This window comes from Heterodontus francisci, chromosome 7 (assembly GCF_036365525.1).
Source record: "Heterodontus francisci isolate sHetFra1 chromosome 7, sHetFra1.hap1, whole genome shotgun sequence".
In the NCBI taxonomy this organism is placed as follows: Eukaryota; Metazoa; Chordata; class Chondrichthyes; order Heterodontiformes; family Heterodontidae; genus Heterodontus; species Heterodontus francisci.
In genome coordinates, this window is record NC_090377.1 from 70,591,828 (window position 1) to 70,603,885 (window position 12,058).

The following is a 12,058-nucleotide window of genomic DNA, read 5'->3' on the forward strand; positions in this document are numbered from 1 at the left end:
AGTGGAGGTAGGTGATAGGAGAATTGAGGGAAGGTGGGGATGTGGTAGGGAATATGGGATTAATATAGCATTAGTATAACTGGGTGGTTGATGGTCGGCACAGACTCGGTGGGCCGAAGGGCCTGTTTCAGTGCTGTATCACTCTATGACCACTGAAGTTAAACTGACTGGCCTTAAGTTGTTGGGCCTATCCTTACAACTTTTTTTGAACAAGGGTGTAACATTTGAAATTCTTCAGTCCTCTGGCACCACCCCTGCATCTAATAAGGATGATTGGAAAATTATGGTCAGTGCCTCTGAAATTTCCATCCTTACTTCCCTAAGTATCCTTGGATGCCTCTCATCCGGTCCTGGTGACTTATCAACTTTAAGTACTGCCAACTTATCTAATACCTCCTCTTTATCAATTTTTAGCCCATCCAGTCTCAACTGCCTCGTCTTTCACTATGACTTGGGCAGCATCCTCTTCCTTGGTATAGACAGATGTTAAGTATTCATTCAGTACCTCAGCCATGCCCACTTCCTTCATGCATAAATCCCTTCTTTGGTCCCAAATCAGCCCCACTCCTCCTTTTATACCCTTTTGCTACAATATGCCTATAGAAGGCTATAGGATTCCTTTTTATGTTAGCTGCCTGTCTTTTATCACACACTCTCTTTGCTTCTTTTAGTGACCTATTCTACCTAGAAGGACAAGGACAGCAGATGCATAGGAACACTACCACCTGCAAGTTCCCCTCCAAGTCACACATCATCCTGACACACCACGCATTCCCTAACATCACTGTGGGCGCACCCGCACCAGATGGACTGCAGCGGTTCATGAAGGCAGCGCACTACCATCTTCTCACGAATAATTAGGGATGGGCAACAAATGCTGCCAGCGACACCCACATCCCATGAAATATTTTTTAAAAAAATTTTTCACTTCTCTGAATCTTCTATATTCAGCCTGGTTCTCAATTGTATTATCCACCTGACATCTGCCATATGCACCCTTCTTCTGCTTCATCTCTCTATCACCTTTGTCACCTAGGAAGATCTGGCTTTGTTAGTCATTCCTTTCCCCCTCATGGGAATGTTTCTTGACTGTACTGAACTATCTCCTCTTTAAAAGTAGCCCATTGTTCAGTTACAGTTTTGCTTGCCAATCTACTTGGGCCAGATCCGCTCTCACTCCATTGAAGTTAATTATCTTTACTCTAGATTGTTCCTTGTTCTTTTCCATAGCTACCCTAAACCTTATGCTGCTATGGTCACTGTCCTCTAAATGTTCTCCTCCTGACACTTGACTTACTTGATGCACCTCATTCCCCAGAATCAGATCCAGCAATGACTCCTTCCTCATTGGACTGGAAACATATTGATGTGGAAAAATCTCCTGAATACACTCTAGAAACTCTTGCCCCTTTCTGCCCTTCACATCACTATTATCCCAGTTCATATTAGGATAATTAAAGTCCCCTATTGTAACTACTCTAATTCTTGCATCTCTCTGCAGTTTTCTTGCAAATTTGTTCCTCTATAATTTTCCCACTATAGGTGGCCTATAGAAGACACCCAAGTAGTGTAATGGTACCTCTATTGTTCCTTAGCTCAAACCAAATAGATTCTGTCCTTGACTCCTCTAGGACATCACTCTCCGGCACTCTAATATTCCCCTTAATGAATACTGCTTTCCTCCTCCTTTCCTTCCTTCCCTATCTTTCCTAAACACCTTGCATCCAGGAATATTTAGTACCCAATCCTGCCCTTTTTTGAACTAGGTCTCCAATATAGCCACAACATATTCCCACATGGTTACCTGGGTCTGCATTCCATGCATTCATATACACGGACAATAAATCTAATTTAGACCTTATTACATTACCTCTCACTGACCCCAGCTAGTAGCTTACTATTTCTTACACTAGTGCTCTCCGTCTCTCCCAATTCTCTGTGCACCTTGTTTTTCCTCTCTAATATTACCTCCTGGTTCCCGCATCCCTAGCAAGTTAGTTTAAACCCTCCCCAATAGCACTATCAAATCACCCTGCAAGGACATTGGTCCCAGCTCTGTTCAGGTGCAATTGGTCCAGCCTATACAAGTCGCATTTCCCCCAGAACTGGTCCCAATGTCCCTGGAATCTAAAGTCATCAATTTTGCACCATCTCTCCAGACATGCATTCATCTGCTCTGTCCTCCTATTTCTAAACTCACCATAATCCAGAGATTACTACCTTTGAGGTCCTGCTTACTAGTTTCTTTCCTAGGTCCCTTAAATCTGCCTGCAGGACCTCATCTCTCTTTCTACCTATATCATGGGTACCAATGTGGACCATGACCACTGGTTGTTCACCCTCCCCCCACAGAGTGCTCTACAGTGACATCCTTGACCCTGGCACCAGGGAGGCAACGTACTATCCTGGATTCATGTCTGTGGCCACAGAAACGCCTTTCTGTCCCCCTAAATATCGAATCCCTGACTACTATTTCTTTCCTAACCCTCCTCCTGCATCCCCCCTGTACAGCTGCGCCAGCCTTGGTGCCATGGACTTGGCTCTGGCTGGACTCCCCAAAAGGAACCATTACTCTCACCAGTATTCAGAACTGAATACTAGTTGGAGAGTGAAATGGACTCGGGGGACTCCTGCACGATTTACCTAGTCCTCCTTGACTGCCTGGTGGTCACCTATTCCCTTTCTGCCTGCAGACCCTTAAGCTGCCGGGTGACCACATCTATAAACATGCTATCCGCGAAACTCTCAGCCTCATGGATGTAATGCAGTAATGCCAGCTGCTGCTCAAGCTCCAAAACCCAGAGCTTGAGCTACTCCTGCTGACAATGTTTCCTGTACATGTGGTTGTCCAGGACACAAGCAGCATCCTGGCGTTTCCATATGGAACAGGGATGCGCATTCCACGGGATCGAGGTGTCCTGCCATGCCTCTATTTATTAGACTATTAAACTTACATCTTAAATAAATAAGGTGCTGAATTTTGTCAGCCTGTTGTGGGTCCCGGCAGCGGCACCGGAAGCAGGTACCATTGTCGCATGTCACGTGCAGCCGGCCGACTGCGATCACGCAGCAGCCAGTCAATTTATATAACTGAGGCACAGGGCCCATCAAAGACTGACAGTAGGATCCCTGATGTGCATGCTCTGACATTGGCAGAGGAGGCAGCTCTGCAGCTAGCGGGGGCCCAGGGCATCTGTGCAATAATGGACAGTGAGATTGGAGTGTCTGCACAAGAGTGTAAGGAGACATTGTGCTCATTTGACCTCCACTACACTCCTGGAGACACATATCACACATAGTTGGCATGATGAGATCTGAACAACCTAACCCACAAATGTTTGTGTTGTCTTCTGCAGGTCATGACAAATCGGAGGCAAGCGCAGCTGCTGGGACAGGTGCCTGCCGTCAACCTCTGAGGAGGTGGAGGAGGAGGAGGAGGACCAGTCATAGGATGCTAGGTCACATCATTCCCCTGCACCCTCCACCAGCACAGATACTTTCAGGTTGGTGGGTATGCGCTGGAGCTTAGATTCAGGGTCACAAGCTGGTGAGAGCACCACTCACATGCCCAAGTGGCTAACGGAGACTGTGACAGCCCAGGCCATGACAATCGGAGGTCCAGGAGCACCAGGCTGATAATGGACCTCTGCTGTTGGCAGCACAGAACATGATGGACTTGCAGAGAGAGGTAACAGTGTAGTGGTAATATCACTAAGCTAGTAATCCAGAGGCCTAGGATAATTCCCTGGGGCACAGGTTCAAATCCCACCATGACTGCTGGTGAAATGCTGGTGGAAGTTAAGTTCAATTAACTAACAAAGAAATCTCGAATTGAAAGATATTCTCAGTAATGGTACCATGAAACTATCATCGATTGCCTTAAAAACCTATCTAGTTCACTACGTTCTTTAGGGAAGGAAATCTGCCGTCCTTACCTGGTCTGGCCTACATGTGACTCCAGACCCACAGCAATGTGGTTGACTCTTATCTATCCCCTGAAATGGCCTAACAAGACATTCAGTTGTCACAGGCAATGATGGGCAACAAATGCTGGCCTAGCCAGCGACGCCCACATCCCATGAAAGAATAGAAAAAAGATAAGGCAGCATCTGGTGGAGCTGCCAGAGGCAATGTACAGTCATGAGCAGATGATGGAGGAGTCCATCCATGCCATGAATTCTGCATGTCTCAGGTGTGTGAGTGCATGCCTTCCTCCATCAAGAGGTGTTCGACCCTTATAGAAAGCCAGATCCCACAACCTGTGCACCATCACCTTGGCCATAAGCTCATTACAGCAGTGGCATGGTGATAGAGGGATGAGGCGCCTTCAGCTTCTCCAGCTTCTCGTCCTTCTATAGTCAGCAGGGAGGTTCAGGTGAGCCTTGAAAGGGAGAAGGGGAAGCTGGCCCTCACATCTGGGGGCTCCTCTCAGGGTGCTCCGAGTGCGTACAGTGGCTCCTCAACCCCACCCTTGCAGAGAACTCAGCACCGCAAACTGACAATGGCAAGGAACCCTAGCAAAGCTGAAGTCACTGGGAATCGAGGGAAAAAATTTCCACTGGCTGGAGTCATACCTAGCACACTGCAGTTGTTGGAGGCCAATCATCTCAGTTCCAGGGCATTACTGCAGAAGTTCCTTAGGGTAGTGTCGTAGGCACAATCATCTTCAACTGCTTCATCAATGACCTTCCCTCCATCATAAAGGTCAGAAGTGGGGATGTTCACTGATGATTGCACAGTGTTCGCTACCTTTAACAAACTCCTCAGATACTGAAGCAGTCGGTGTCTATAAGCAGCAAGACCTGGACACCATTCGGGCTTGGGCTGATAAGTGGCAAGTAACATTCGGGCTATACCGTGCCAGGCAATGACCACTGGCAACAGAAGAGAATCTAACCACCTCCCCTTGACATTCAATGGCACTACCATTGCTGAATCCCTCACCAACATCCTGGGAGATACCATTGACCAGAAACTGAACTGGACCAGCCATATAAATATTGTGGCTACAACAGCAGGTCCGAGGCTGGGTATTCAGCAACAAATAACTCACCTCCTGACTGCCCAAAGCCTGTCCACCATCGACAAGGCACAGTCCCTCCACCACCGGTGCACAGTGGCAGCAGTGTGTACCGTCTACAAGAGGCACTGCAGCAACTCACCAGGCTCCTTTGACAGCACCTTCGAAACCTAAGATCTCTACCACTTAGAAGGACAAGGATAGTAAATACATGGGAACACCATTACCTTGAAGTTACTCTTAAAGTCACACACAATCCTGACTTGGAACTACATTGCTGTTCCTTTACTACTGCTGGGTCAAATCCTGGAACCTCCTCTCTAACAGAACTCCACATGGACTGCAGCAGTTCAAGGCAGTGGCTCACCACCACCTTTCCAGGGCAATTAAGAATGGGCAATAAATGCTAGCCTTGCCGGCAGTGCTCACATCCCATGAATGAAGTTTTTAAAAATCAGAATATCCTCCTGATGCCTACTCAAACTTGATACTCGCCATTCCACAACCTGTGGCCGTCCTTTGCTTCTGGTGGGGTGTGGAGTCTGAGGGATGTAGGGCCTCTCCTTTACAAGAAACACAGACATCTAGACATGCTACAGACTAATTTGCAATGTCTATCATTTAGATGTATGAAGACATTCCCTCTGAACAATGCAACACTCTTCATTTCTCACTTAAACAGTACATGAAATGTGATATAGGACAGTGGAATGGTAGGAACAGGAGTATCTCATTCAGTCCTTCAGGCTTGTTCTGCCATTCAATCAAATTATGGTTCACCTGTCCGTCAAATCCATTTACCCATCTTTGATCCATATTTTTTGAGACTCTTACTGTAATGTACAGAATTATGTCGATCTCAGTCTTCAAAATTTTAACTGACTCAGCATTCACAGTATTTGGGGGGAGAAAGTTCCATATTTCCACTACCCTTTGTGTGGAAAAATTGCTTTTTGATTTCACTGCTAAATGGTCTAGTTCTAATTTTAAAATTGTGTCCCCTGTGCTTAATACCCCAACCATAGGAAATAATTTTTTTGTATCTATCTATTGAATCCCTTTATTATAATAAACACCTCAAATAGGCTCAACTATCACCAGTAACCTGTCTCTCAATGCAGAAATCAACAAGCGCATGGAAAAGGCATCCGCTGCTATGTCCAGACTGGCCAAGAGGGTGCGGGAAAATGGCGAACTGACACAGAAGACAAAAGTCCGAGTGTACCAAGCCTGTATCCTCAGTACCTTGCTCTACGGCAGCGAGGCCTGGACAACATATGTCAGCCAAGAGCGATGTCTCAACTCATTCCATCTTCGCTGCCTCTGCAGAATCCTTTGCATCAGGTGGCAGGACCGTATCTCTAACGCAGAAGTCCTCGAGGCGGCCAACATCCCCAGGATATACACCCTACTGAGCTAGTGGCGCTCGAGATGGCTTGGCCATGTGAACCACATGGAAGATGGCAGGATCCCCAAGGACGCATTGTACAGCGAGCTCGTCACTGCTTTCAGACCCACCGGCCGTCCATGTCTCTGCTTTAAAGATGTCTGCAAAAGTGACATGAAGTCCTGTGACATTGACCACAAGTCGTGGGAGTCAGTTGCCAGTGATCGCCAGAGCTGGCGGACAGCCATAAAGGCGGGGCTAAAGAGTGACGAGTTGAAGAGACATAGCAGTTGGCAGGAAAAAAGACAGAAGTGCAAGGAGAGAGCCAACTGTGTTACAGCCACGACAACCAATTTTATCTGCAGCGCCTGTGGAAGAGTCTGTCACTCTAGAATTGGCCTTTATAGCCACTCCAGGCGCTGTTCCACAAACCACTGAACACCTCTAGGCGCTTACCTATCATTCTGGTGAATCTATATTGTACCCCCTCCATTCCCCGGTGCCCAAAACTGAATGTAGTATTCCAGATAGGGTCTGACCAAGACTCTGTATAACTGAAGCATACCTTCCTCCCCTTTGTGTATTCTTGCCTCCTTGAGATAAAGGCCAACATTCCATATTCACTTTTGTACCTATCCACTAGCTTCTAGTGATTTGTATACACAAACAGCCAAATCTCTTTGCTCCCCCACAATTCCTAATCTCTCACCACTAAGAAAATATTCCAATTTGTCTTTCTTGGATCCAAAGAGATGACCTCCCACTTCCCAATGCCTGTGTGTCTTCCTCTCCTCCCCCACCCCACAGGCCTTCCTTCTCATCTGCCTGCATTTCAACTGCTGCAATTAGCTCCAATTATCCTTCTTCTCAGGTAAGAGCAGAATTCCTGCTTCAAACCAGCCCTGCATATTCAGAGGTACTGCCCCCTCAAAGGAAAATACAGTTAGGTGCTGGTGGGATCCCAAGTAGGTAGCAGACACACCATGCCATTTCTCTGACAATCACAGGAGCATCCAATCCCACAACGCTATGCTGTCTCCTCAATCCACTCCAAGAATTTATATTGTTATCAAAAGTATACTTCAACATAGGCACTGATTTAATAGGTTTGTTGCAGATATTACAACATAACAGTGTCACAAAACACAATTTGTATTGCTTCATGATGAACTGTAATATATTTAGACACTCATTTTGTTGCACATTACCTATTTTTACAGAGATTGATTTAAGCTGGTCAACATGAATAAAAGCTTGTTTGAATTTAACTTACAGTGATGCTGGTGGAAGCAGTTAAATGGCTATTTAAATAAGCTAATACATTCACTTCCTAATAATTGGGTAATTAAGTATATTGGGTTCATTATTGATAAATGTTCACACTGCATAAACCCACATTAGGAAGCGTTTTTGGTGATAAAGTGCTAAATCAAACCCCCTCACCAAAACTGCCAACAGTAATCAAGTGCAAGTTTTTTTTCTTCCTGTTTTTCTTTTTCTGAAAGCTGTGAGTCACGTGCAAACGGCAGTGTTCTTTCACTAATTCACTCAAATAGCTATTTATCATAACTGAGAACGCACAGTGAATATTAGACATTTTAAAGAGATGGGAAAGTGACATCATAATCATGCCTGAATCTAGCCTCACTCAATGTTCACATGTGCATACTTCTATCAGGGTCATTGAAAAAGAATCAGGTACAGGAATTTTGACCATTCCCACAGGCCTTCAAGCTCTGAGGTAATTAATCAACAAAGCGCATGAAAAATGATAGGTAAAGACCAACTGGTCCATTGAGCATGTCCTTTACTGATATTGTGTAAGTTTTTTTTTGTTTGTTCATGAGATGTGGGCATCGCTGACAAGTCCAGCATTTATTGGCCATTCCTAATTGGCCTTGAGAAGGTAGTGGTGAGCTGCCTTCTTGAACCACTGCAGTGCATATGGTGTAGGTACACCCACAGTTCTGTTAGGGAGTTCCAAGTTTCTGTCCCAGTGATAGTGAAGGAGCAGTGATATAGGTCCAAGTCAGAAGTTACTCATTCTAGAATTCTCAGCCTCTGACCTGCTCTTGTAGCCAGAATATTTATATGGCTGGTCTAGTTAAGTTTCTGGTTAATGGCAACCCCAGGATGATGACGGTGGAGGTTCAGCCATGGCAATGCAGTTGCATAGCAAGGGGAGTTGATTAGATTCTCTCTTGGTGGAGATGGTCATTGCCTGGCACTTGTGTGGCACGATAGTTACTTGCCACTTATAAGTCCAAGTCTGAATGTTGTCCAGGTCTTGCTGCATGCAATTAATGACTAATTCAATATCTGAAGAGTCGCAAATGGAACTGAACACTGCAATTATCAGCGAACAACTTCACTTCTGACCTTACGCTGGAGGAAAGGTTATTATTAAAGCACTGAAGATGGTTGGGCCGAGGACACTACCCTGAGGAACTCCTGCAGGGATGTTCTGGGGCTGAGATGATTGAACTCCAACAACCACAACCATCTTCCTTTATGCTAGGTATGATTCCAACCAGTGGAGAGTTTTCCCCGATTCCCAAACACCCTGCCTCTGAAATTCAGCTCTTTCATCCATGGTTGGATAAAGGCTGCAATGAAGTCTGGAGCTGAGTGGCCCTGGCAGAATCCAAACTGAGCATCCATGTGCAGGTGAGTAACTGCCGCTAGATAGCACTGTTTACAATGCCTTCCATCATTTTGATGTTTATTGAGAATAAACTGATGGGGTGGTAATTGGCTGGATTGGATTTGTCCTGCTTTTTGTGGAAATGACATACCTGGACAATTTTCCACATTGTCAGGAGATGCTAGCATTGTAGCTGTACTGGAACAGCTTGGGTAGGGGGTGCAGCTAGTTCTGGAGCACGTCTTCAGTACTACTGCTAGGATGTGGTCAGGGCTCATAACCTTTACTACATTCAGTGCCTGCACTGTTTCTTTATATCAAGTGGAGTCAATCAAATAGGCTGAAGACAGCCATCTGTGACGCTGGGACCTCAGGAGGATGCCAAGATTGATCATGGATTGCAAATGCATCAGCCTTGTTTTTTTTTTTTGTTATTTCACAGGATTATGGGCATCACTGGCTAGGCCAGCATTTATTGACCACAACTAATTGTCCTTGCGAAGATGTGATGAGCTGCCTTCTTGAAGCGTTGCAGTCCATGTGGTGTAGATACACCCACAGTGCTGTTAGAAATGGAGTTCCAGGATTTTGACTCAGCAACAGTGAAGTCAGGATGGTGTGGCTTGGAGGGGAAGTTGCAGGTGGTGTTTCCATGCATCTGCTACCCTTGTCCTTCTAGGTGATAAAGGTCATGGGTTTGGAAGATGCCGAAGGAGCCTTGGTGAGTTGCTGCAGTGCATCTTGTAGATGGTACACACTGCTGCCTCCTGCTGAGAGCTTGTTTCCTCCTCCTCCATCTTCCAGCAGCTTGCCCTACACTGTGTTGCCTCTGCTCATTCTCCATGTCATGTTGCAGTGCAAAAGGGATGCAACTATGACTAGGAGCAAATGGTTCATGCAGAAACCTTAAAGTCAGGACAAAGTCCTTCAGCACATACCACATCACTCCCTGCAGACTTCAGCAACTTTAAACAACTTTAGAAACCACCAAACACTGTACAATTGCAGCTAGAGCCAGTAAAAATCAATCAGCAACTTACCTGAAAGTAGTTGATGAGCCCTTTAAATAGTGCCGGGGGAGGGGGGGGGGGGGGGTGGGGGGGGGAGGTCCGACTGCTGACAGTTTGTTCAGCTGTGCAAGGTTAAGGAAAGGCATTAGCTGAGTGCTGAGCTCCAAAATAGCACAGCTGGCATCAAATCAGCATCACACACTGAATTACATCAACATCTGCCTACTCTGTGTACTTCTGGTGACCGCTCACTGTACGCATACTAATGTCCTCACTAAAATGGCACCCTGCGGAGGCAGCGCCAGAAGCATGCATGCATGCCGCGGACACCACTTTGGAGGCAAAATGGCATCCATAACATGGCTAAAACATGCGCAATGGAGCCAAATTTCATGGCCAAGATTGCAGAAGGTGACAATGTTACAAAATCACCTCCTTGGTGAAATGTAGATGGCAGCAGCAGATATTCTTGGACATTTGGAAGTAAACAGGCTCTATAGATCCACCTCCTTGAGTAATGGTGGATTATGGCAGACCAACTCCAATGCAGGTGGTTCTGTTTCTGCAAATTCTTCTAGAATTCCTCCTTGTCCTCCAGGCCCCTGAGCGCAAGAGGAATTCTGAAGGAAATGACATTCTTACAAGTGCTTAAATAGAGAATTAAATACTCCAAAAAAGAAACAAAAAATAGAAAAGCATAAAAATGATCAAATTTGAAAAAAATGTATTTATATGAAATACAGCAAAAGAAACTTGAAAACTAAAAACTAATTAAATATACAATAAACTCAATCCCAAAGACCACAAAGTAATTTAATAAATGCACCAGGTTTCACTTGCCTGCAGGGGTGTCATCACTTATCAGCAACAGGCTGCACGAAATGAAAGGTAGGGAAGCCCCAGCCTAATAAGTATAATTTTGGGGTCAATAGTGAGTCATCAAAAGACTCCAGTGGCAACAGTGCCATCTGATTGCCAAAAACTTACATGCATGATCCCAAGGCTGACTGGATGCAAGGCCTATCCCAGAATTTTCAACCCTTTCCATGCTGCTCATTTACATGTATGACCAGTGAATTGTATTATAAGATTTGTCCATTCATGCCTGAAAGTATTCCATGCCCTACCTGCTAACACCTTGATCAACATAAAAACTATTATATTCACGTATAAGACATTGCTGAAAACAAAATACAGGAAATGTAATAGTTGATTTTTACTTGCAGGTAAAAACGAAATAAAAAATACATCAATTATCATATCTGTTTACATGTCCACATTCATAATTAATTTCCTTAAAAATTCTAATGGATAAAAAAACTGATGGATTGCATCAAAACTATATATGTAGGCATAAAATATGTACTAACTTATTTTAAATTATTATATCATTGCCAATTTTGTCTGACTGTGTTTAATTTCCTATTTTTCACAAAAATGTCTTATTAAATTTGGCAACAACAGACTGGAAAACTCTGCCTGGCCATCTTATTTGCAGGCCCTGCAAACTAACCTCACAGATGGACTTTTTGCTGATGTTCCAACAGTTGCAGTTGTACTGCAGTGGATAAGCAATTGGCAGTGTTGAACCATCTCCTTTTAGGTGGCCTTGATATCCACAACATTTGTCACAACTCTTGTGAAATCAGCAGTTACTATGCACGTTCACTGCCAATGCAATGCACAATGTGATTCAGCATAAACATTAGAATTATGGTATAATTGCAGCTAAAGATTTATAAATTGTCAGAAGACATGGAAACAGATCTCAATCCTCCATGATATCAGGTAACTCAGAAGTTTTCAAATATGGCAACATTGCTAGTCTATCAGAAGTCTAAGATTAGCTTATAAATGGAGAACTTGCAAATTCCAAAGAAAGAAGTTTGAATGACCCTAGCAATTAGGAGTTTGATCAGCATAAAGTCTTGCTTTTAGATTAAATTTCAGTGCACCTAGAACTCATAGTAACAGCCAATCAATCAAAACTGCATAAA

At 44.6% G+C, this 12,058-nt stretch overlaps 1 protein-coding gene across 6 annotated transcripts in view; it reads right to left on the bottom strand.

Annotated features, from left to right (window-relative positions):
• The window catches only part of myo3b (myosin IIIB), a 756,411-nt gene that overhangs the window by 673,538 nt on the left and 70,815 nt on the right, over positions 1-12,058 (bottom strand). Inside the window, exon 1 of one of the 6 annotated variants that reach the window (XM_068035377.1) lies at positions 11,575-11,596. The exons of the other annotated variants lie outside the window; for them this stretch is intronic. The gene's annotated coding sequence lies outside the window, so the exon portion shown is untranslated. Of the gene's footprint in view, positions 1-11,574; positions 11,597-12,058 lie in introns of those variants that run through there. 6 annotated transcript variants of the gene reach the window in all.